We start from the raw sequence: 26,703 nt of genomic DNA, 5'->3' as shown, positions 1-26,703 counted from the left end.
TTATGATTTGTGAATGAAAGCATATGTGCTACTTTTCTGTGATAAACACAAACATTCTGGCACTAATGTCCATTTGCACACAAGGGAGATACCTTTATATGCACAAAACTCAACACCTGCACTTGCCGAAATGTGAATCTACCAACAGGGTCCTCAAGGTTGGTATTCAAAAAGTATGTGCAAAATGGTGCAGCCCCAAACAGAGGCCAGACTGAGGGGGGCATTTTTTGAAATGTTGCTGTTTCCTGGAAAAGTGAAAGGATTTCCTTATCATCCAACTGCTGAGTATGAAAATAGAAGTTGCCTATTAGGTTTATTTCTCCTTCCCCCCACCCCCCTCACAGTTAGGGCTTGTCTACACAGGCACGTTATACCAATATAAACTAAGCTTGAATTTAAACTGCTGTAGTTACACTGGTATAATTCTGATGTGGACACTGTATTCTGGTAGAAGACAGCCTTTTTTTTGGTTTAGTTTATGTTATGTGGGAAGAGATTTAAGTAAAACTGAAAAAGCATCACTCTTATAATTGGAATAAGAGTGTCCCAATGGAGGTTAATACTGGTATAACCATATCTGTTTAAATATGCTGGTAAAACTTTCCTGCCTAGACAACCCCTTAACAATACAATTTTCCTGGTTTGGGGGTTAGCTGCACCACTGTCCCAGTTTCATCTTTCTCAGTGCACCCTCCTCAAGTCTTGGGTCTCTAGCCCTTACCTGATCTGGGGGGAATTCCGCAATTCTATCACTCTTAGGACAGGCCCAGTGTACACTCCCCTGCGTGTACCAATCACTCTTCAGTATGCAGGCCCATCTCAGTTTGGGTAGTTACTTGATCCTCCCTTTGGGAACCTGTGGCCAGTAAGAAGAACCAACAACCAGTGAGAAGAACCAACGTTAAAAGAATCCTTTCATTTAGCAGTTGCAGCAAAACAGAGAGAAATTATTTCAAAACAACCACCGATCTGTACATGGCTCTTTTATCTAAGGTACGTCCATCTCATAATAGCAATCCATAGGCAACTGGCTATAGCAATGTATTTGAACAATCATTAAGTGAAAGCTGGTACTTGACTGTTAGAAAGGGCCTCTTTGTTCTTGCCCTAGGTTCTACCACCCAGATAGATCCCTACATCATCCCAATACATAACTCAGAAGTCCTATGCTAGTGATAGATCCAGATGCAGTCTCAATGAAGAGCACCCCTATATTTGTCAAATATGTTGATGCTTCATATCAGCTGCAAAGATGCAATTAGAAATTTAGGGGCTGTTCTATATGGTTATTTCTGCAGGGTTACATTTCACTTCTAAGGAGACTAAGTCCCTACTGTATTCATCAGCTAGAACATTACCTAAAATATAAATCAGAATATTTTCTGACTCACCATCCAAGTATGATTTTACTTTTGAATCAAAATGTATTATATTCACTGTCATAATTTTTAAAAGTATGATCATATTTTGTGATATATTTTGCCAATCAAACATTCTCATCTGGAGTTTACAAAGAAATTAAGAATCTGAAAATCTCCTGTCAACAATCATATAATCTAATCTTTCAACAGAAAAATTAGGGTGAATACACATAGATTTAAATTGAAAGGTCCTAATATTGCGTAAACATTTAGAGAATTTTAAAATCACATTAAGAGCACTAATATCCCTCCCTCCCCCCCAAAAAACCCCCTCAGAACAAAACAACAGATTACAGCAGGTTGCATCATTGCAAGATTAAATTAAATTGACTACATTTTGCAATGCATATGATTGCACATGCTGCCCTTGCTTCTCCTTCTATTAAAATTAAACCTAATTTTTGTTATTAATTAATTACTATTAGCCTTGAAGATAATAATTAGAGGAGATTATGACAATACTACTGGCAAACCAGATAGATCATAGGCAAGTGGTGCATTTGGAAAAACATTTGCAGACTAAGCAAAAATATTTTACAAATTTAAGAGATTTCCCATAGGATATACACCTGATCTGGCTTCAGTTTCAGCACTCTGGCTACCATAGCTTAATAATCACATCAATACAAATTCTACAGGTATCCCAGCTACCCTGAGATCCGTCTCCCACACTCTCCACATGAATTTCACAAAATCAATCATCTTAATATGTTTTGCAACCCTGCTTTTCCCTCGGTTCTAACAACGTTTTTCTGCACATTAGCGTATGCTTATCAGATGCTGGAAAAGATCCTAACCAAAATGTAATCAAGGAAGGACACTATTTGCTGCATTTGATAACAGCATCAACATACTGTAAAATATTTAAGACCTTTTATAGCTTTGGAATTAAAATAGTTAGTAGCTTACAATTATTATGGCAGTGCCATTATAGACAAAGGTATCTAATCATTTCCTTATCAATGAGTAACAATACGCATGAAGCTAAAGTTTAACACGCAGCACAGGTCCCCAGTAGCCAATATGATTAGTCACTTTCATTTACATAGATTTGGATTTGACTTTGTTCTAAATTTTGAAGGGGGGGGATGATAAACTCCTGATATTTTAACACATTTTTCAGGTCTAGAGTGAAAGGAGGGAAGCTGTTAATTGATTTAATCATTCTGATTTGTAGGATTATTGACATCTAGTGAGTCCTCTACTCTGACCACCGAGTCTCCCCGTTGGGTCAGATTCACCAAGAGTCAAATTTAGGTAAGAAATCAACCATTTTGAGCCTATTAGGCACCAAAACAAAACAATGGACTCCAAATATTATCCTTGAACTGTACTATGAACAGTCCACAAATAAGCCTCAATCTCTATCAGCCCTATACCTTGCAAGGGGCTTTGTCCAGGAATATCTTTTGCAGCCATGTGAGAAATCAGAGACTGATATCCAGCCAACAGGGTTAAGAATGCTAAAGAATCCTTGTCTTCACTACAGAAAAGGCAATTTTTCAAAAGCAAACATCTTCTTTAATTTTTATGGAATGTAGATACAAATTATTTACAACTCCAAGAATTAAAAAAATCACGTGTCATGCACCAAAAAATTCTGATACGACAGATTTCAATGATGATTTTCATTCTGACAAATTTACTTTTTTTCCTGCCAAAATCAATATTTTTTCACATAAAATATTTTGTTATTTCTTTCACTTGGTCTCAAAAACCCATTTCTATTGATGTATGACAGTATTTGAGTTTAACCATGAGGTAAACTCATCAGGGTCAGCCCTATACTTCTGCCTGGGGTTGACCTCACCCAGTTTACCTGGCAGCAAAACTAAAGCACCTTATCTTTACTGTGTTTTTACCTCAGGATAGCTCATATACATCATGACAGGTTTCAGAGTAACAGCCGCGTTAGTCTGTATTCGCAAAAAGAAAAGGAGTACTTGTGGCACCTTAGAGACTGACCAATTTATTTGAGCATAAGCTTTCGTGAGCTAGAGCTTATGCTCAAATAAATTGGTCAGTCTCTAAGGTGCCACAAGTACTCCTTTTCTTTTTTCATATACATCAGTTACCCTGAGGTGAAAAATGCTTTTTTTTTTTTTAATTTATTTTATAGCAGTGAAGGCATATTCACCCTTTGGGAGGAAATACCCATGGCTAATGCTCAGTACCATGTTTATTGCCAGGCTCTAGATGAAACCATAACCTACCATCTCCAGAGAGTAACACGGTCATTGTGACTCAGAACTACTGAATTTGGGTCAAGAATTAAATAAGGATTCCAGAGACCCTTACCTCCCCAAAAATAAAAACTGTCTGCTAACTGCTGAGCACAGGCCTCAACAAACTGGTTTAATAAAACAAACACAAACAATTGGAAGGAATAGGGGATAATAAATAAGGGAAGTAAAAATAAGAACATGTGTTTATACAGGCCTAATAAGGTAAACATCAGAAGTCCCTTGTGGACATCTACTGGCAGTTTCCTGCAGGTATCATGGTAGAAGCAGATCTTGAGGAAGGATTTGAAGCACAGGGTAGTGATTTTACACTGCCACTGTGGAAAGGCATTCCAGGTGAAATTTTCAAAAGCATTAAAGGAAGCTTGGCACCCAGCTCCTAATGACTTTCAATGGGAGCTGAGTGCCTAACTCCCTAGGTACATTTCAAAATCTCACCCTCCAAATATAAAGGTCAGCATGCAAGAAAGCGCAGAGATCTGGGTGGAAGAAACTGATAAACAGGTGATGGCAGCTGGCATAGCTGCGGGAACAGAAGGGACAGGGAACAATATGATATGACAAAGAGTGGATAAGTAGGGAGGGACTAAAATGTGAAGGGCCTTATAGATAAGTAAGAAAGTAAGGACCAGGAGCTTGTATATGAGGAGGTGGGCAAGGAGGAGCCAGCAGAGAAAATGTGCTGATAATAAAAGTCTATGGAACCTTTCTATTGTTTGAGTAATTATGGTGCTGCCTGGAGTTCCTCCCACTGTGCTCCACTATTCAAGAACGGACTAGCAGCGATCAATAATTAATTTATTCAGGAAGACAAGAGCCCCTCTAGCATACACTCTGTTAGGATATAGATATTCAGGCCTGTCTGTAAAGGCCTATACTCTAAGAATTTAGGTGTATTCTTATCACTTGGCTAGTTATAGAGGTATAAAAGAAAGAATCAAAATCACTGTCTGCCGGTGTAAGGTCTTTCTCTTACTGTGACAGTCTGAGACCCTGTGCTTAGGCTAAGATCTTTGGCTAAGCAGCAGAGGCAGCCAGCAGCTGGTAAGCGAATGGTCACATCCTCACATTCCAAACTAGTCACACTGAAATAAGGTGCTATTGGGCTGTTAGGAATACAATCCTGTCCTGATAATGCCTATCGCCTCCAGAGAAAGGGAAGTGCCTAGAAAATGTAAAAGAAAATTTAGTTTTATAGCATTCTGTCTGGCAAGAACTCACTTATCAATAGCTGCGATGTGAAATCCTCACTTCTGTGTTGTCTTGTCATTATAGTTCCCACTTTTCTATTGTTTATTTGCATGGTCTCTGTTTGGTTCTGTGATTGTTTCTGTTTGCTGTATAATTAATTTTGCTGGATATAAACTAATTAAGGTGGTGGGATATAACTGGTTACATAATCATGTTACAATATGTTAGGATTGGTTAGTTAAATTTCAGGAAAATGATTGGTTAAGGTATAGCTAAGCAGAACTCAAGTTTTACTATATAATCTGCAGTCAATCAGGAAGTGTGTGGGTGGGGGAAATGGGAACAGGGAATGGGGGTGGGGAAACTGGAATCATGTTTTGCTAAGGAGGGAAATGGGAACAGGGAATGGGGGTAGGGAAATTGGAATCATGTTTTGCTAAGGGCAGAAATGGGAACAGGGACACAGGTAAGGCTCTGTGGTGTCAGAGCTGGGAAGGGGGACACTAAGGAAGGAAACTGGAATCATGCTGGCTGGAAGTTCACCCCAATAAACATTGAATTGTTTGCACCTTTGGACTTCGGGTATTGTTGCTCTCTGTTCATGTGAGAAGGACCACGGAAGTAAGTGGGGAAGGAATAAGCCCCCTAACACACCCTGTCTGAAGTCAGGGGAACCTCATACTAAATTCCTGGGGCCCCTTCTTGCGACAACATTTTTTTAATTCTCAAATTAAATATGATCACATTTGCCACAGCTCCTAAATTCAATATATTTGACTGTCACTTGCAACTAACTCACCTTTAATCCTGACATATGCCTGAATGACATGTACCTGTACATTCTTATAATAATCATCAAGAAGGATGTTGAAAAATTGGAAGAGATTCAGATTCAGAGCTGGTCTGGAAAACATACCTTATAGACTTATGAAACTAAGTCTATTTAGTTCATCCAAGAGAAGGTTAAAAGGTGACTTGTTCAGTCTATACGTAGCTACATGGGGAAGAGATTTCTGATAATAGACAGCTCTTTAATCCAGCAGAAACAAGCATAGCAAGATCCAGTGGCTGGAAGCTGAAGCTAGACAAATTCAAACTAGAAATAAAGCATAAATTACATGAGGGTAACTATCTATTGGAACAACTCACCTACACATGTGGTGGACACTCCATCTCTTGTCTTCAAAGTCAAGACTGGATTTATTTCTAAAAGATACGGTTAAGCTAAACCATGAATTATAGGATTGATGCAGGAATTACTCAGTGAGGTTCCATAGCCTGTATTATGCAGTAGATCAGTCCAGATAATCAAAATGTCCCTTGGTCTTAAATTCTCTGAATTCCTTACTGTATCTCAAAGCAGAGCCCTATTCTGAAGAATGTCTGTAAAAATGGCATTGTGGGTCCCATGTTAATTTTCCTCTTACTAATTTTCCATATTAAATTTACTCCGTTTGCAAGTAAAAGATGTGTCTTTTGAAAGTACCGGTGCTGCAAACATGCCCAGATAGTACCACGCATCATCCACAACCACAATAAAGATTCTACAGCTGGAATTTAATTAGCACTTTTTTTTGTTGATGTGCATGCCCAAAAACAATCCAGCTCACCCTCCCCCTGCAGGGCTAACCTGCAGTAAAATTTATTTTGGTCAGTAAAGTAAGCACAGATGTGACTCAATATATACAAAAAAACAGTTGAGTAAGACACTCTATTTTACACAGTCACTTTTCTGAATAGAACAGCATTTTAGGTAACAGACTGATTCAACCACCCACTTGGCTTGCATAATTACTCATGACCACACACTGCAACATATGGGTACAGATCAAAAAACAATGGCTCACAGAGCCCTGCTCCCATTACATTAATAGAGGATGTGTGGAAAGTATGCTTCAGGAATTCTACTGTAGCCTGATATTAATAATATCATACATAACAATCTCTTAGGAAACAATAGATCTGATAAGGGATCAGAAAAATGGAACTAAGAAGATTAAATAGGTTGGAACTAGATGGGATGAGTGGAAGAGGGAAGGGGGAAAATATCTTCCATTAGAGAATGGTCATTTTCTCTTTTTAAACAAATATTATAATGATTGTAACTCCTTCAGTACTATCATACAAGGACTGGCTAAAATACAAGTCTTTCAAAGTACTAGGCAGAATTCATTACGCCATTGGTAAAACACAAATCATTGTAAAATAAAAAAATCACCCAGACACTGTTTGAAAATGAAGAACTGGGGAGAGAACATATAAATTGATAAACAAACTATGAATCCTCTTAAGTATCATCACGGGAAACTTTAATGATAAAGTGGACAGAAACAAGTTGAATAAAAAGGCTAGAATTAGAGTTAAAAAAAGAGTGACTGGTAGAATTTGACCATAAATCAGAGCAAGGTGTAGTTTAGTGCCTAATCCACCCTCAGCAAACTCCCCATCATCCCTTTAAATTTTGCAATAAAGTACATAAAATATGAAGAAATGGAACTATAAGATGTGCACCATGTTCCCCTGTCCTTCCCACCACTTCCAAAACACCAAGCAATAAGCTCTGTACTCGAGTTTTAACTCGAGTTCTGATGCCCACTCTCCTATGGTCTTGGGCAAGTCTCTACATCTCTCTGTTTGCTACCCCTCCTGTAAAGCAGAGAGAACATTTTCTTCCTACCTACCTCACTAGGGTCTTGTAAACATTAAAGGAAAGATTTTCAGAAATGGGTGCCTAAAGTTATCGTCCTGAATCCATGTTCAGGCATGTATATTAGTGGCTTGATTGACAAGAGTCCTGGGCACCCAGCAGTTCACATTGAGGTCAATGTCTGCAGTACTTCTGGGGCACTCACTATACTGCTGCTGATTTCCTATGAAATGAACATGGTGAGTAAAAAAAATTGTAAAAGCAGAAAGCCTGCCTGGTGAGTTGGCCCTTCAAAGATCTAAGAGTGGAACCTACTCAAATTTAAATGTTGAGAAGATGTTTTACTGATTAAATACCAACTTCAGGGGCTCGGTTTAAACTTTACTGAGTTCTGTCCAGTGAAGATACGTGTGGCATAGGAAGGGCATACTTGTAACTTTCAGAGAGTCTTTCAGAGGATCCTTGATCCTCTCACACCAGGTTTACTTCTTTAAATAAATGGAGAAACTCTGAATTTATAACCACGTTAGTGAGGGGAAAATCAAGTCCAGAATCTCCTAAAGAAATAGACAGATAATCTGAGGAGGGGAGGAGGGGAGAAAGTCTGCATAACTGTAGATCAACTCTTAAAGACAAGAAGGAGAAGTCTTGGTGTACATCCTTTAAATATATTTAGGCAATAGTCTCATGATACTCAGATACCATGGTAATGAATGCCAACATAAGAACCTGGATAGATAAACAGAACTTCTTGACATCACACCACCATGTGACAACACAAGCTTGGGATCCTCCAAAGCCTAATGTAAATTAAAGCATGTATGAATGGTAAGAGGTGGACCGCACTCAGCTCTCAACCATACGTATAAGTGATACTGCCATCTAGTGAATGACCCATAGAGAATAGCAGATTACTATTGCCAATGGCAGAAGAGATAGAAGCCTGTGATTTTTCAAGATAAAGGACGAGGGTTCTAGAACCAATTGTATGTGTGTGTGATTTCTCTTATAATAGTGACTACAGCAGATAGATACATTATAAGCAGCTGACAGATCACTGTTCTTTGTCTGGCACACTGGGGATCAATAATTTTAGATTTTAATGGATTAGGAGAGGAGATGTCAATGTAACAGATTTTTCTGATGATGCTGAACTACAGTAAAACCACGCAGTTACAAACATCTCGGGAATGGCAGTTGTTCATAACTCTGAACAAAACGTTATGGTGGTTCTCTCAAAAGTTTACAACTGAACATAGACTTAATACTACTTTGAAACTTTACTATGCAGAAGAAAAATGCAACTTTTAATCATCTTGATTTAAATGAAACAAGCACTCAAACAGTTTCCTTACCATGTCAAATCTTTTTTTTAAAACCTTATTTTTTTAGTAGTTTACGTTTAACACAGTACTGTACTGTATTTGTGCTTTTTTTTTTGGTCTCTGCTGCTGCCTGATTGCATACGCCCAATTCCAAATGAGGTGTGTGGTTGACCAGTCAGTTCATAACTCTGATATTTGTAACTCTGAGGTTCTACTGTATCTGACTGGAGGAAACAGCCTTACAGAAGATATCAGAAATGACACAAATGTGACTGAATGTACTCTAGAGGGACAAGCAGACAAGGAAAACTAGAAAGAGCTGTGGGTAACAACAGATGTTCTCTGTCAAGAATTTACATGAAGAGACTGAGACAGCAACATGTAAGTGCAGGAATAAACAGACTGCTCAACAAGTACATAGCTAGACACACAAAAACACATTCTCTATCAAAAAGACAATTGCAAGAGTTCTTTTATTTCCCACTCATTCTCTTCTTGTTGCTGCTTTGCTTTCTTTTTTAAAACCACAAACATGCCCTCCTTTCTTAAGGTCCTTTAACATCAAGGCTTAAAGGCCTGAAACTTAACCTCCTTTTAAAAATAACCTATTTGTTTGAATCCAGATAATTATGTTTTTACTTTAATTCATAAAAAAAATCTTAACTAATCTTAAAAATTAAAAACAATTTAACTCAGCCCAGGACCTATGCCTGTGAGCAATCTTGCAGTTAGAAGGCACTGTGTACATGCAACAAATAAAAAACCCCTCATAACAAGGACACAAAATGTCAAGTGTCAGGGCTCCAAGAGGTTTATTTATTTTTAATCTTAAAAAGTAACGGGGAAAATATTTAGTCCTGAAGCATGCTGACAGTCTAACAAAATCCAAAGTAAACAAAGATCAAGATTGTGCTGAGTGTAGCACTGCACATAGTTACAGCGTAGCCGGTAAATACTTCTGCCTTCAGACACATATGTTAAAATGAATTTTATGACACAAAGCAATGCGTGCTTTTATTCTAAGAACTAAATTTTCCACAGCTGGTTAAACTAGGATGACAAAGAAGAAACAAGTGCTCACTTTCTTTAAAACTCTTCTTCCATTTTTTCCCCACTCTTTTTCCTCTTTTGGTTTCTTCTCTTGCCGTCCTTTGCCTTATTAAATTGTGTTCTCATTTGTTTTCCATGCTTCCTAAACTGCTTCCCTCTGTTCTTGGTTTCTTTTAATGTTTATTCCCATCTCCATATTGCTTAGTCTTTCTCTAGTGCTTTTATTTCCCACTCTGTTCTTTTCTTGTTATTTTGATTTCCCTTTTTACATTCCCTTCCTTATCTATTTTTCTGCATCTTTTTCCCCTTGCTTATTCTCATTTTCTTGCCAGTTCTATAGCTCTTCATCAGATTCCAGCAGACAACAGAGCTCCAGCACGGTGAAAATGGATTGCAAATGACAAAATATTTGAATCCTCTGCTGCTTTGAGCATGGAGCTTGTCATTTCAGAAGTAATGCTCCAATTGGTTTCCTGGTCGTCCCTCAGGTATTTGATAGGGATGTTATGTTGCTAGGGCAACACTCTAATTGTCCTGGGACGCTGGGCAAACAAGATATTTTCCTGGTCTGTCTGAAGGTCACCCTGACACTCTGACAATTAAGTACGGGTGAACAAAGCAGCAAGCAAGGTGATCAAAAAAGCATCAGGCAGACCAAAGCTCAATAACATTTCCATCACCATTAAGAACCCATCTGCACTACAAATACAACAAAGACAAGGGATCTGGTTACAGCACTCTGAGCGGGTAACACTGAGGAGGGAACCATAACACTGCTTCCAAAACCGGCTGAATCCACTCCCAAAGCTTTAGAATGATCTGGGAACTCGGTTAACATCCTGTTTACATTGCCATGAACCAGGGAAAGAAACCACAAGGAGTGCAGGGAAGCATCCGAAAAGAAAGATGTGACCTAGGCCGCTGGAGTCTCTCCCCAGCCCAAGGCGGATTAATGCCACAACCAGACACTTTTCAGGCCTTTCCTTCATGGCAGTTTTATTCTTTAAATGTAAACCTTAGGCAAAATATCAGATCAAAGCAGCTCCTCCATCCACCATGGGCTACAGCTCCCAAAGGCTTTTCCTCTTGCCTTTCTCAGTGCTTAAAGGAAGACACATCCTTCTCTTCAATCTCCCTCTTCCAGGGCCTACTGCACGAGCCCCATCTTCCTCCCGCAGACCTTTATAGGGATTACCTGACCCCTTCCCAGGTGTATCTGATAAGCAAACAGGGCTAGCTTGTATCAACCAGACAAACCTCCCTTAGATTTCAAAACCGGAAGTATGGAGAGTCTTTTAAACTCATTAGGTTGCTCCCACTCGTTTTATAATTTTCACTTAAAAAAACAAACTTCTTGTGTGTGCACTGCATGTCCCCTTCCAGGCCTGATCCACACAGGATGTGGATGTGCCCCAGCTCTCACTTCAAGAGTCTGGCTCTTTAGTTCAAGCTATACAGCCTCATGAGTTTAGTTCTGGAGTTCCTTGATTCAGACCCAAGATGTCAGGCATCACACACAAAACTTAGAGGTTCAACCCACCGCTCCGACTGTAGTTCTATTTTTACTCTGAAAGACACAAGTAACAAGCATGTGCACATCTATGCAAAAACTGGGTGTACATTCACGAGCATGTATTTTCTGTTCATTGACCAGGACCACTGCACGCAGAGTTCCCTAATCATGAATGGCCACCGGATCCATGTACCCACAGATCCACCAGCCCTACCAAAAAAAAAAAAAAAAAGCTCAAAAGCACACCTTCATATGACAGTTTCATTATTCTTATCTCAAAGCATTTAAAGACACTGGGTGGGTGGGTGCTTCTAGAGAATTAGTAAACACGTAGCTCTAACTGTGATCTGTGGTTTCGATACTTTGAAGCGATTAACATCCCATCATCCTGACACGTGGCAACTACTAGAAAAGGAGGAAAGGTCTTTTCCTCTCCTCACACGCTTCACAGTTTTGAAGAGTGTAGACTCTTCCTTTTATTTTTCCTTTATTGATATTAACATGTAAGGACAGAAAGAAAATTGTCATATTATCTGTGCACTCTATTACAAATCTTATAAGCAATTTTTCCTTTAAAATTAATAAATGTGTGGGGGCGCGTGTCACTTTACACATTTTAAGTCATAAGAAAACCATCAACCTGATAAATAAAGCAACACTCACTCACATAAAAAAGCCCACAATATTGTGTATTACTTCTTTATCTTAGCTTCTCCCAAAACTTACACATGCCATAGCAGCCTTCTGTACAGCACTCTCTATTTGCTAATATTATTTTACTGGGAGAGGGAAGAGAGGGACTTATTTTACCTCTCTAGATCTTAAGAATGACCAAAATACTTTTTCAAAGCCATCCAACCTGTCCCAATGTGATTCTCTCATATGATGCTTTCTTTACTAGGTTTTAAATTCCTTCACAGAGGGATTGTTCTTGTTTTACCAAAATCTGAGAACAATTCTTACAAACGGTAGTGATTTTAAAGAGGTCTAGGTCAGTGGTTCCCTGGGGATTCAGTTTAATTTAGACACATGCCATGAGGTCCAGTTTAAGTTTTTGTTTGAGTAGATTTTCAAGCAGACCAAAATAACCTCTAGTACTTCCAGAACAAGTGATTCTTTCCTAGTTTTCAGAGTAACAACCGTGTTAGTCTGTATTCGCAAAAAGAAAAGGAGTACTTGTGGCACCTTAGAGATTAACCAATTTATTTGAGCATAAGCTTTTGTGAGCTACAGCTCACTTCATCGGATGCATTCAGTGGAAAATACAGTGGGGAGATTTATATACATAGAGAACATGAAACAATGGGTGTTTATCACTACAAAAGGTTTTCTCTCCCCCCACCCCACTCTCCTGCTGGTAATAGCTTAACTAAAGTGATCACTCTCCTTACAATGTGTATGATAATCAAGGTGGGCCATTTCCAGCACAAATCCAGGGTTTAACAAGAACGTCTGAGGAACAGGTGGGGGGGGGGGAATAAACAAGGGGAAATAGGTTACTTTTTATAATGAATCAACCATTCCCAGTCTCTAGTCAAGCCTAAGTTAATTGTATCCAATTTGCAAATTAATTCCAATTCAGCAGTCTCTCGTTGGAGTCTGTTTTCGAAGTTTTTTTGTTGAAGGATAGTCACTTTGAGATCAGAAATCGAGTGACCAGAGAGATTGAAGTGTTCTCCGACTGGTTTATGAATGTTATAATTCTTGACATCTGATTTGTGTCCATTTATTCTTTTATGTAGAGACTGTCCAGTTTGCCCAATGTACATGGCTGTTTTTCTTGTGCTCTAATTTTGGGTCTTCGCCATCAATCTGGATTTTGCAGTTTGAGTGTATCAAGACATTCAGAGATTATGGGCTGGTCTCTACACTAACGCTATAAATTGATCTAAATTACACTAGTTCAGTTATGTAAGTTATGTAACTGAAGTCGATGTAACTTAGGTTGGCTTACAGCAGTGTCTACACCGCACTATGTCAACGGGAGGTGCTCCCCATCGACCTAGCATGTCTTCACCAGACCCAATAAATCAACACTGCTGCATCAATCGCAGCAGTGCCGATTTAGCTGTTATTATAGACATGGCCTAGGTATTTGACACCCAAGCTGAGCTTCTGCAACAAAGTGAAGATTTTTCAGCCCAAGTAGAATTGTACTGGCTATGTAAATATGGATCAGATATAATCAGTGCAACATATCCCCACTGAGAGGTACAGTTAGTGGTCTAAGTATAGAGTTGGAAGCCACTAGAATCTATACATCCCTGAATGGCTGAAGTCTAACCTTAATTTCACCAACACCCTCAGTTGCCATGGACACAATATTTAACACATCTCAGTTTCCCTATCTGTAAAATGAAAAAAAATTATCTTTACTTTGCAGGAGTATTGTAATGATTAATGAATGTTCATAAGACATTTTGAAGATGGAAATGCTACATTAAAGTGCCAGGTAGCATTAATGAGAAGGTATCTGATCAGGTAAAAGCTTAGTTTCCAAAGGTATTTGGGAAATAATGTTTTCAAGCCTTCTGCACCTTTATTTAAAAAGAGTTTCTCATTACTAGAGGCCAAGACCAAAAATGGTCAAACATGGCTACCTAAGGTTAGGCACCTAAATCACAGTGGCCTGATTTTCTGCTCTGAGCACCCAAAACTTATACGGACTGTAGGCATTCAGCATTTTTGAAAAATCAGGTCACATTGATTTAGGGCCCTAACTTTAGATAGCTATGTCTGCAAACAGTGAACCACTCAGTGGTTCTGAGAAATTTATTACATCCAAAAGAATACTAAAATGTACATAATAAAATGCCATCACATTAAAAACAACAATAAATGGGTAAAAAATGAAAACATGGCTACAATTCATTTCTCTCTTCTCTTTGCTACCCATTCACAGGTTATGAGCTCAACTTATGCAGAGTGCAGTTTGACATCTGCAACTTCCCTCGAGTAAACTACAAGGCTGTATTCACTTTGAGCCATGTATTGTCTAATCTGTGAATCTATAATATGCTGTATAGGTTATCCTCAAACAGTGACCAGAGTGACGCTGGCAGATCAGATGCCATCTCATGCCAAGGCCACTGGGCCTCACTGAACACTGACAAATGCAGAGCTGGAAACCAGTCTGGCTCACCTGTGTGTTAGCATTGTTAACATAGATATTAGAGTTATACAAATGTGTTGAGTGTTTAGACTTTATAGAATGCTTGTAGAATGCTGCATGTATTGCTTTTACTTATAGTATGTATCGCATATTATAAGTTAATGTTTAAGTGTTTGCTCTGTAACTATAAAAATGTTTGCTAAGACTGTCAAACCCCCGCAGACAGGGGAGAAGCATTATACAGGGCTGGTCTGCCCTACCATCTTAAGTCAATTTAACTTACAGCGCTCAGGGTGTGAAAAAGACACACCCTCCCCCCGAGTAATGCAGCTTACATCGACTTAAGCACTGTACGCACCAGCGCTATGTCGGCAGGAAATGCTCTCTCACCGACACAGCTTCCACCTTTCACAGAGGTGGAGTAATTATGCTGACGGGAGAGTGCTCTCCTGTCGGCACAGTGCATCTTCACCAGACGAACTACAGAGGTGCAGCTGTGCCAGTGTAGCGCCGTAGTGTAGACTTGCCCCAATGTTAAATACTAGTTTACCACAAGAGGCATTATCTCTTTCCCAACAAAAGAAGGCCCATGGACACCAGACAAGCCACTGTAGAACATCAATGGACAAAACACTTTATCGATTTCAGGGGTTGGGGGGAAGCAGAGGGCATGTGCACAAGCACTCATCCCATACCAGCTTGAATGCTGGGGAAGGGAATAAAAATCCCTGATAAGGTGCAATTTTTATCCCTGTGCTGCTGGAACTCTGCTTGAGGGACTAAGATTTCAAGGGTCCCCAGCTGTTTAGCTTCGGTTAGTTCTACACAACATATAAAGCTTGCATATTATAGCAGCTACTATTACCTTTGGAACCTAAAACTGTATCTCATTCTCCACCTGAGGCACGTTGCGCATACACTAGGAAGAGTTAGTTTATTATAGAATTGGCTACAAGCATTGTCTTTGGAGAGAGATCTAAGGTGCTCTTGACCTGGGGTAAGTGAGTGGGAGTTGCACCAAGAATCACATCAGTACTCGGGTAAGGGACCATCTACCACAAAGGTCAAGCTTACCTGGTTGGCAAGATAGACTAGAGTGCCCAAAGGGGCTGTCTGTAACTCCATGTTAAGGCTGTTATAGTGCTTCAGAAGTTGACACTTGATACTTGGTTGGTGAAATCTAAGTACAGAATACACAACCAGTTTGGGGTTCATGCACTGTTTCTTGACAGTCTGCCCTGGGGTTCGCACTAACCATCATGAGTCACTCCAGACAGCTTGACAGCAAGCATTTAGACTTTGACATAAAATCAGCATATTGTACCATGTATGCCCATTCATAACAGTGTCACTTTGATATTAAGATTACGTAAAGTTACAAATGTGTATTCTTAAAAATAAAGAATTGCAGAACACTATACTTTGAAATCCCTTCATAAGAAGATATGCACTAATCAATAGCTTTCTATTTACATTTTCCATCACATATTTTTTTATTGAACAAACATTTAAAGTATTATATTTACCCACCATTTCTGAAGACACACTTCATGGACTTGCCAATCTCCCCTCTGGGAGAAACCAACATCCCCCTGACATCAAATACTTTGTTAGTACTGTCACCACTCTGCCATGTAGTGGCAGATTTCCCACTAGGGGAGAAATCAGTAATGCTAGTCTGCATATTTTCCTGGCGTCTTTTGATTTATTTACTCTATATACAAGAGTCTTTGGACAGAGGTGGTCAAACAACATTCAAGCAAACTCCTCTTTCAGAAATCTCAGCCAAAAGACCAATAACCAGTTTCAAGGCAGCAGCTCTGCCCCAAGAACTGACTCTACTTAGAGATATCAAGACTGAGAGGAAACTCTCTTGCTATTTGCAACACCTTCCCCAAAAGTATCATAAAACAACAGTACATCATTTCTTCAAAGCCTGTACACTGCTTACATGATAAGAATTTGTACAACCTTGTAATAGCACCATCTGGTGACTCCTGGCATAACTATATTTTTAAACTGCTTCCCAAATAATAGCTATTTAGAAGAAAAAATAAAGGAATAGCATGATTTCACTTGTCAGAACACCAGTTCTACAACATATGGTTTGTGTGTACTGGTTCCCAAAAAATGTGTAACACTCCACATTTTATATATTCAATATAAGTCTGAAGGATTTTGTGGGAGGAAATATCTGACAAGTCCCTACTATAACAACAGTCTGAGAAAGAGGAAACCTGCACCTGCTTTACCAGTTCACAAATTCACACACATCCACTAAGATGGGAGTCTCAAACTGGGGATCGTGACCCCTCAGGTCGCAAGGTTATGATGTGGGGGATGGTGAGCCATCAGCCTCCAACCCAAGCATCGCTTCGCCTCCAACAGTTTTAATAGTGTTAAATATTTTTAAAGTGTTTTTAATGTATGGACGGGTCACACTCAGAGGTTTGCTGTGTGAAAGGGGTCATCTATGCAAAAGTTTGAGAACCACTGCATCTTCATCAAGAAAAAAGATGATTCAGAGACTGACAGATAAGGCTGCGAGTCTGTCATGGAGGTCATGGAAGTCATGGATTCCGTGTCTTTCCGGGACCTCCATGACTTCTGCAGCAGCCAGTGTGGCTGGCCCAGGGGCCACCTGAGCAGGTGGCCCCCGGGCCAGACACACTGACCGCTGCTGGGGCAGTCTCAGGCCACTGTGGCCCTGTCCCCCAGCAGCAGCAGGAGTTTGGGTGTGGGAGAGGGCTCAGGGCTGCGGCAGGGGGTTAGGGTGCGGTAAGGGTTCTGGGCAGCGCTGACCTCGGGGGGATTCCCTGGAAGAAGCAGCAACATGACCCTCCCTCAGCTCCTAGGTGGAGGCGCGGCCAGGTGGCTCTGCGCGCTGCTTCCGCCCACAAGCGCCACCCCCGCAGCTCCCATTGGCCCTGGTTCCTGGCCAATGGGAGCTGCTGAGTGGGTGCTTGGGGCGGGGGCAGCGTGCGGACCCCGCCCCTGGCCTTACCTCCGACTCCATCTAGGTAGGGGCCGCAGGAATATGCTAGCCACTTTCTGGAGCCGCATGGAACTGGATAGGGAGCCTGCGGGGGCCCCCCCCAGCCCTCTTCTACCCCCCAGCAGTAGTGAGAGTCCTCAGCCATGCACCACCGCCTGCCGCACCGCACCCCCAGCGCCCCTGGGCTGCCCCCTGACCCACAGCACCCAAGTTTTAGTCAGGGGTATATAGTACAAGTCATGGACAGGTCACAGGCCATGAATTTTTGTTTACTGCCCATGACTTTTACTAAAAATACCCATGACTAAAATGTAGCCTTACTGATAGATACTAAGGCCAGAAGGGAGCATTATGATCATCTATTCTGCTTTCCTGTATAATACAGGCTATATAACTTCCCCAAAATCATTCCTATAGCAGATCTTTTAGAAAAACATCCAATCTTGATTTTAAAATTATCAGTGATGGAGACTCCACTATAACCCCTTGGTAAATTGTTCCAGTGGTTAATTACTCTCACTATTAAAAATGTGTGCCTTACTTCCAGTCTGACTTTGTCTAGCTTAATTTCCAGCCATTGGATTGTGTTATACCTTTCTCTACTAGATTAAGGAACTCGTTATTAAATGTTTGTTTCCCATGTAGATATTTATAGACTGTAATCAAGTCACCTCTTAATCTTCTCTCTGTTATGCTGAACAGATTGAGCTCCTTACGTTTATCAATATTAGGTATGTTTTCTAGTGATGTAATCATTCTCATGGCTCTTTGAACTCTCTCCAATTTATCATCATCCTTCTTGAACTGTGGACACCACAACTAGACACACATACTTCTGCAGCAGTCACACACCAGTGCCAAAGACAAAGGTAACACAACCTCTCTACTCCAGTCAAGATTCCCCTGTTTATGCATCTTTTTAAAAATCATTGCTTCCCAGAATAGTCTCTCCTATCCTGGAAGTATGGCCTACATTTTTGTTCCTACATGTATATATTTACATTTAGCTGTATTAAAACATATATTGTGAGCCCAGTTTACCAAGCAATCCAGATCGCTCTGAATCAGTGACCTCTCCTCTTCATTATTAATCACTCCCCTAATTTTTGTGTCATCTGCAAACTTTATCAGCGATGATTTTATGTTTCCTTCCTGGTTATTGATAAAAACAATTAAATAATGTTAAGAGTAGGGCCAAGAATCAATCCTGATGACAATTTGCCATTTACAGTTACATTGAGACCTATCAGCTAACCAGTTTTTAAAATATGTAATGTGTGCCATGATAATTTTATATCATTCTAGTTTTTTAAATCAAAATGTCATGCAATACAAGTCAAATGCTTTACAGAAGTTTAAGTATATTACATCAACACTATTATCTTTATCAACTAAGCTTGTAATCTCATCAAAAAAGATATCAAGTTAGCTTGACAAGATTTATTTTCCATAAACCTATGTTGATTTGCATTAATTACATTACCCTTCTTTAATTCTTTATTAATCAAGTTCCATATCAGCCACTCCATTATTTTGCCCAGGATCAACGTCAGGCTGATAAGCCAATGATTCCTCAGGTTATCCTGTTCTCCCATTTTATAAACTGGCATAACATTAGCTCCCTTCCAGTCTTCTGGAACTTCCCCAGTACTGCAAGCCTTGTGAAAATCAACATTAATGGTCCAGCACATTCTTCAGCCAGCTCTTTTAAAACTCTTGGATGCAAGTTATCTGGACCTGCTGATTTTAAAATGTCTAACTTTAGCCTCTGTTTAACATTGTCCAAAGATACTAGCAGAACAAAAGAGTGCTATCGTTACCATGTGATGAGACCATATCTGTTTTTTCCCTAAATACAGAACAGAAATATTTATTGAACACTTCTGCCTTTTTTCTATTATTGATAATTCTACCATTTCCATCTAGTAATGGACGAATACCAGTCAGGATTCTTTTTGTTCCTGTGTAGACTGTCGGTCCTTCATCAGTTGAGAGTGAGCTGATCACAACACGTCTTCCAATCTTCTCTTGCTCTGGCCATCCTTCGTCATACTTGTCCATACCTCCTTGTCAGGAAGTCATCCCACCTCTTTGGAGGCCGACCACGTGGCCGTTTCTGTTCTCGCAGATACTACTCGGATATAGCTGCGGTCCATCTGTTGTCGCTGAGTCGGGCCACATGTCCCGCCCACCGCATTTTGCTGAGCCTGCTTTCAACAACAACATCTCGCACTCCAGACTGCTGCCTAATTATTTCATTGGGGATGTGATCACAGAGCGAAATGCCCAAAAATGTCCGTTCCATCGCCCTCTGTGTGACAGACAGTTGATGTTCTTCAATCTTTGTCAGTGACCATGTTTCACTGCCATATAACATCACTGGAAGCACGGTCAAGTTAAAAAGATTGGCACGAGTTATTTTGCTGATCTTTCCTTGGACTTTTGTTCCTAATATATTTTAAAACCTCCTTCTCTGTTTTACATAACTCTGCTAGCCATATATTTCTCCTTGTATCCTTTTGCTTCCCTTATTTTTTTTTACTATTCCTAACTTCTGATTTATATTCATTAATATCATTACAATCAACTTCAACTTTCTTCCATTTGTTATGTATTTTTATTTTCATTTTTTACAGCTGCCTTCAATTCCCCTCTAAACCAGGTCTTTTTATATTATTATTTTTTATTTTAAACAGACCAGCACACTTTTCTTCTTTGATTGTGGCTTTTTGGGCATCTTGTAAGGTGTTCTTAAATTAGTCCCAATTATCATTCATATTTTTCTGATTAAGGTCTTCCTCCTAGTTCATTTGGCTCATAATTGTTTTCAGCTTTATGAAATTGTGCAAATTAAAGTACCAAGTGTATATATACATGACTGGTCTGGACTTTATTCTCCTTGCATATTATCAATATGATCAACTCATGATCACTTGTACCTAAGCTACCATTAATTTTTAGTTCTGTAATCAGTTCCTCTTTATCTGCAAGGACACAGTCTAATATAGAAATTCCTCGTGTTGTCTGAAACACTTTTTGAGTTAGGAAATTGTCACCTATTATGTTTAGAAATGCCAATTCCAATATGAATGTTACTTTGCTTTTTTATTATGAAGAAGTTTTTTTGGTTATACACAGAACTGGTGTTTAAATTCTATAGGACTCCAATCAGAGCCTGAAAGCTTAGCAAGACAATGAGGTGTAACACTAACTGTGACAAATGACTATTGCCAGAGCTTGAAGTCTGTGGTTCATTCCTTTTTGTTCTTGTATAAGAAGCTTTCAGATATCTATGCTTCATCTTTTAGAATTGTTTATTTACCTTTGTAAACAGTCTTTTATTTTATTCTTTTATCTACTACCACTAGAAAAGGGTCCCCTGAATTCTAGCTTTCTTTCAGCCTCTTCCTCTCCATCGAAAGTTGTGTGTTTTTCTTTAACACCTTCTTAGCTCTTTTACTTTTATGCCCATTTTAATTAGCTGCTTAACAATAAAAAGGTAATAAGATTTGTTTTGTGGATGGAACTGCAACATGAGGCTAAACATGCTGAAATGGGTGAAAAGGAAATAATTACTATGAAAAATACTATAATAACTTGCACACCTCAAGTCCCCAGTCAAACCATTTTGTAAGATATTACAATGGCAATAGCTATCAAATCCCATTCTGTTTCAGACGCTGCACAGCTCTGTGCTCTAGCATGTATGTATGCTGCAGCTTAAGATACTAAGAGTGTGCAATGTACCTGTCAAACTACTCCAAGCCCCTTGCAATCTAGTAAACACAAGAGCTGAAGATGTACACTGTGTGGTGTAAGTTGCTGGCCCTTTATTCTGAACTCTAGAGGTGCAGAGGCTGCTCAATGCACATTTATGGTAATTCAATTTTCTCCTGGCTCTTCCCATCTTCCAAGTGCCACATTCCCCATTCTTCTTTATGCAGACTTTTTGCAGTGTGTGTGCATGGCATTATTTAGAGTTTACCATGTTTCACAGAATTTAAGGCCAAAATAGATCATCTAGTCTGACTGGGTGTATATCACAGGCCATAGTATTTCACCTAGGTACCCCAATATTAAGCTCAAACACTTTATTGACACTAAAAGATTCTAGTCCTCAGGAAACTAAACTGTCTGCCACAGGCAGAGAACAGGAGACACTAAGGTGCTATCAATGCCTTGGACCCCTGCAATGGTAAGGAACTGATTAGAGGAGACATCCACAAATGATCCCAATAAGCAAACCACACTCTGTGCTACAGAGAGAGGTGAAAAAACTGCCATGGTTCCTTACAATCTGACCTGGGGGAAATTCCTTCCTGACCCCAAATCTGGCAATGGGCAAGGCACATGAGCCAAGCATCCAGAAAGGATTCTCTGTAACACCACAGAGCACTGGTCCACCCTGTCTGGTGTCCCATCTTCAGTTAGGGTTGCCAACTTTCTAGTTGCACAAAACCGAACACCCTAGCACCGTCCCCTCCCCAAGGCCCCGCCCCCCGCTCACTACATTCTCCCTCCCACGGTGGTTCACTCTCCCCCACCCTCACTCACTTTCACTGGGCTGGGGCAGGGGGTTGGGGTGCAGGAGGGGGCTCCAGGTTGGGGGGTTGAGGCCGAGGGATTTAGAGTGTGGGAGGGGGCTGTGGTTTAAAGCAATGGGTTGGGGTGCAGGAGGGGCTGAGGGCTCTGGGCTGGGGGTGCTGGCTCTTGGATGGAGCCAGGGATGAGGGGTTTGAGGTGCAGGAGGGGGCTCCAGGCTCGGGGGTGGGGCTGAGGGATTCTGAGTGCAGGAGGGGGCTGCAAGGTGAGGCAGGGGCTTTGGCTTTGGGAGGGGGTGAGGGCTCTGGGCTGGGGCCAGGGATGAGGGTTTGGGGTACAGGAGGGGGTTACAAGCTGGGGGGTGGGGACGAGGGATTCAGAGGGTGGGATGGGGCTGTGGGTTGAGGGAGGGGGTTGGTGTGCAGGAGGGGGTGAGGGCTCTGGGGTCAGGCCAGGGCCGAGGGGTTCAGGGTGTGGGAGTGGGCTCTGGGCTGGGGCAGGGGCTGGGGTGCAGGGGGGTGAGGGCTCTGGGCTGGAGGTGCAGGCTTTGCCATGGGGCCAGGGATGAGGGGTTTGGGCTCACGGTTGAGGCATGGGCTTACCTCGGGCAGATCCTGGTCAGTGGCGCAGCAGGGAGGCCAAGGTACGCTAGCGGCCTGTCCAGGCACTGCGCTGCGCATGCCCCAGAAACAGCCAGCAGGTCCGAGTCCTAGGCAGGGGTGGGGCCAGGAGGCTCCATGCGCCGTTCTCGCCCGCAGGCACTGCCCCCCCAGCTCTCATTGGCCAGTTTCCAGCCAATGGGAGTGTGAAGCTGGCGCTTGGGTTGAAGGCAGCATGCGGAGCCCCGTGGCCCTCCTGCCTAGGAGCTGAACTGCTGGCCACTTCCACTGCACAGCGTGCTGCCAGCCATGGCAAGTAGGGACTAGCCTGCCTTAGCGCCGCCCACTGGACTTTTAACAGCCTGGTTGGCAGTGCTGACTGGAACCCACGGGGTCCCTTTTCGACCGGGCGATCTGGTCAAAAACTGGACACCTGGTCACCCTATCTTCAGCTGAGGTTAATCTCGGATGCTTCAAAGAAAGGAAGAAGGAAAAAAATACAAATTATATTGCACTAGAAAAAAAATATACCTCTAGCCAATAAACTGTGCCTTGGGGGAAAATCCCTTCCTGACCCCTGCAGGTGACCAGCTGAAGCTCCGAAGCATGAGATTTTATAATAGTCATTATCTTAATGCACAAAAGTGTGATGCAGCCACATACCATAGGCCCTTTCCCCTCCAGCATTTAGGCTCTTCAGGTACTTTTTGCAATAATGTGCAAATATGAACATCCTGTGCTGTCTGCTAAAGCTTATCCCAATTTGAATGCCACTGTTTGCAAGATTTACCTCTTCATAGGATAGAATACCTTCGCCCTAAGATGCTTTATCTCTTTAATTTTAATCTGGTGAAGCAAATCCTGTTGCCTTCTGCATCCTGCTCAGATGCCAGCAATCCCCTACCTAGCACAAACAAAATTAATAAGAGAGAAAAGCCACTTGACTTTTGCTGTATGTCTGACATTTGAATCTGCATTTTACCAACTGATTATCTGGTCCTCTATCACTCTTGTTAAGTATGTGAAATGGGAATCTAAGGTGTACAATGCTTGAGAGACTACGGAAAAATTAAAAGCCACTCCTAATATAGAACTAACTCAGAGGATATTTCAGAAGGAAGTGTGGGGGAAATTTGGGAAATGATTTAAACAGCACTGAACAAAATGAAAATACATTTGGTTTGCTGTCTATGTATTAAGAAGAGAACCTCCTTGTTGGTGATAAATAAATAGTAATATTTTAATCTGGAAAAAATAGATTGAAGAACTATGCCACAGTAGAACTAGTATTTATTGAGAGCACACACAGACTATACTACGAAGACTATAAACATAGCATCAGACACTGCATTAGAAAAGCTAGCATGTGATAAGACATTCATTTTCAGGTGTCATATTTTCCTCAAATAAAATACTGTCTCCCCTCCAAACATAACATGCAAGAGAAGGTTTGCAAGATCCATCTCAATTCTATCATCCTTTTAGCGTTCATCTTTTAAATCCAAAATAAATTTGAAAACAAAAAAGTTGATAAATATCTAAGCACAGAGTTTGCAAAACGCAAAGACAAAATGCAGACTGGCTGCACTGAGAATGGTTATTTCTAGCTGGTAAATATAGGGACCACTCACACCGCCATGTTCTTTTTTTTTTTTTTTTTTTAAATGAAAATATTCAATGGCATCAACTGAACAAGAACTGATTTCCTACGTTGCAATTTGTGGGAACGTAACAATGCATGTAATTTTTTGCAGCTTTTTTAAAAAAACAGAAATACATCATAGCTGTTAGTCTGAACACTTTTCAGAACTCACAATATGATCATATTTTTAGGTGATAGTGAAATGTGCTTAAAATTTCAAATACCTCTAACAGGCTGTACTGGCCCTTTAAAGCTAGCACAGAAAGCCACTGGGGCCAGCACTATCCTGTTCAAGGATTTTTTGTAAGGAACATACCTGTGGGACAGTGAATATGGCTCAGTGTGAGGAAGTGGCCTCAGAAAGGCAGCTGGGAGTTGAGGAAGAAACCCTGTCACTGTTTTGGGCTCAAGGACACAATCCCAAAGTGCAAGGAGGGCTAGAACACCTCTCAGCCTGAGCAAGCGTCTGGGAACCGTTGCTCAGCACCTGACAAGGCACCCCAAAAGGGGGAGGAGTATTTAAGGATTTTCCATTACTCAGAGTCATGTGACTAAGTGAGAATCTCAGCTTTCATTTTTTTTTAAAGAGTTCTAGACCTCATGGGTTGCAGAGAAAGGCCTGGAAATATAGCCCGAGTATATTTCAAAGGTTTAAAATCAAGAAGGCAAATAAAAAGAACCCCAATTTTATTGTTTTTATAAAATTCCATTATTTTTAAGCCAATCTCATAATTTACTGAGGACTGAGTCATGGTTTTTGAACACTTTGGGATTGGCAATACCGAGCAGGCCCTTCTGGGCTGTCAGCTGAAGAACTGGGACAGAGAAGAGCCCAGATAGGGCAGTCTTGCTTTCTTGTTTTGAAGAGATTTCCCCATTGTATATTTGGCCTGCCAACCTGACCACAACAAGAAGAACTATCTGTTGGTTTCAAACAGACTCTAAAGTCATGGCTATTTTTATTCTTTTGTCTGTTACATCATCCATCTCAGATTGTATACTGTGCCCAATTTGTATCTGAGGCCCAGATCCACAAAGATACTTAGGTGCCTAAATCCCAGTCGTAGGTTCCACTGCGACCCACAAAACTTCCACTTGGCTACTGCCTAACCCTGTAGCCACCTAATCTCACTTGGTGCCCACATTTTTTCAATAAAGGTTTCTAGCTGACTGTGTTTCTACCTCCAAGCATATGCACTGCTGCCCCACTCTAGGTACTCAGGTACCTAAGTCCCAGAGCAATCCCAGAAGTGCGGGACGATACGTGTTTGTCTGCCTATCTTGCCCACTGGGCCCAATCCCGTAGGTGTGCTCAAGGGGCCACCTACCAGATCAGGTCCCATTCAAAATCTAGCCAAAAGGAGGAGATGGTGCTGGTGCCCACCTTCTAACTTTTGTCCCAGTCGAGCACTCACCTTGTGATGTGGGAGACCAGTGTTCAATTCCCACTTCCACCTCAGGAGGAAAAATGATTTGAACAGGGCTCTCTCACCTCTCAAAAGAGTGCACTAACCACTGAGCTATAGATATTCTGATGTGAGGCTCGTTTGGTCTCTCCTGTTGAAGCCATTCCACTGTGTATAACTACTGAAAGAGTCATTGGGTCAGAGGGAGAATAAGCGTGACAGTGACTCCGTAGTCTGGTGGGTAGGGCACTCACCTGGGAGGTAGAAGACCTGGGCTCCATTCCACCTGTTCTAATGACTATTTCATTATTTAGCCAAAGTGGAACAGCTTCAACAGGAGAAACTGAAGGAGACGCACACCAGAATATTCCATAACTTAGTAGTCAGTGCACTCTCCTGAGAAATATGGGAAACCCCCATTCAAATCCTTTCTCCCCATTAGGCAGTGGGGGGAATTTAACCTGGGTCTCCCACATTGCAGGTGAATGCTCTAACCACTGAGCTACAAATTATGAAGTGGGCACCACCTTGTCCTCCAGCCATTTTGTGTGGATTGAAGCAGACTCCTCACAAGACACTTTTCAGGCACCTACGCCACCTGACTCCAGGGGATTGGTCACTGACCAATGCAGAGGCAGTATACCTAAAATCCCTTTTTGGCTTGGTTATACAACCTCCAAGTGTTACCAAACGCTGTAGTGTCATCCATAGGTGCTTCTGCAAAATTCTTGGTTTCTGTTCCCAGGTTACCTGAAAACATTTTGGTGTGTAGCACTGTGAACATAATGCAGATATCAATATATTTTAAAGTGTATGTGTCTTGGCATTTAGCCAACAATGCCATGAGGCAGTGTGCCTCAGTTTCCCCTTCCACATAGCAGTCTAGATTGGTTATGTTTTCTCTGCTGTGCCAAGCTCCAAGCTTCTTTTCAGGTACTAGCTGAGAAGCAATATTCTTATAAGTCTTTCTTCTTGCCACTCAGTCTTGTACCAAAGATTTTTCCAAAAATCATGCAT

General features: G+C 41.1%; 1 protein-coding gene across 3 annotated transcripts in view; it reads right to left on the bottom strand.

The window, feature by feature from the left end:
- Nucleotides 1–26,703, bottom strand: part of OSBPL6 (oxysterol binding protein like 6) — a 198,889-nt gene that overhangs the window by 148,883 nt on the left and 23,303 nt on the right. For all 3 annotated transcript variants that reach the window (XM_084642916.1, XM_084642917.1, XM_084642918.1), the window contains exon 3: nt 722–856. The gene's annotated coding sequence lies outside the window, so the exon portion shown is untranslated. The remainder of the gene's footprint in view (nt 1–721; nt 857–26,703) is intronic.

This window comes from Lepidochelys olivacea, assembly GCF_965140295.1.
Source record: "Lepidochelys olivacea isolate rLepOli2 genome assembly, chromosome: 11".
Lineage (NCBI taxonomy): Eukaryota > Metazoa > Chordata > Testudines > Cheloniidae > Lepidochelys > Lepidochelys olivacea.
The sequence above is the reverse complement of the archived record's forward strand: the minus strand, read 5'-3'. Positions and strand labels throughout refer to the sequence as shown.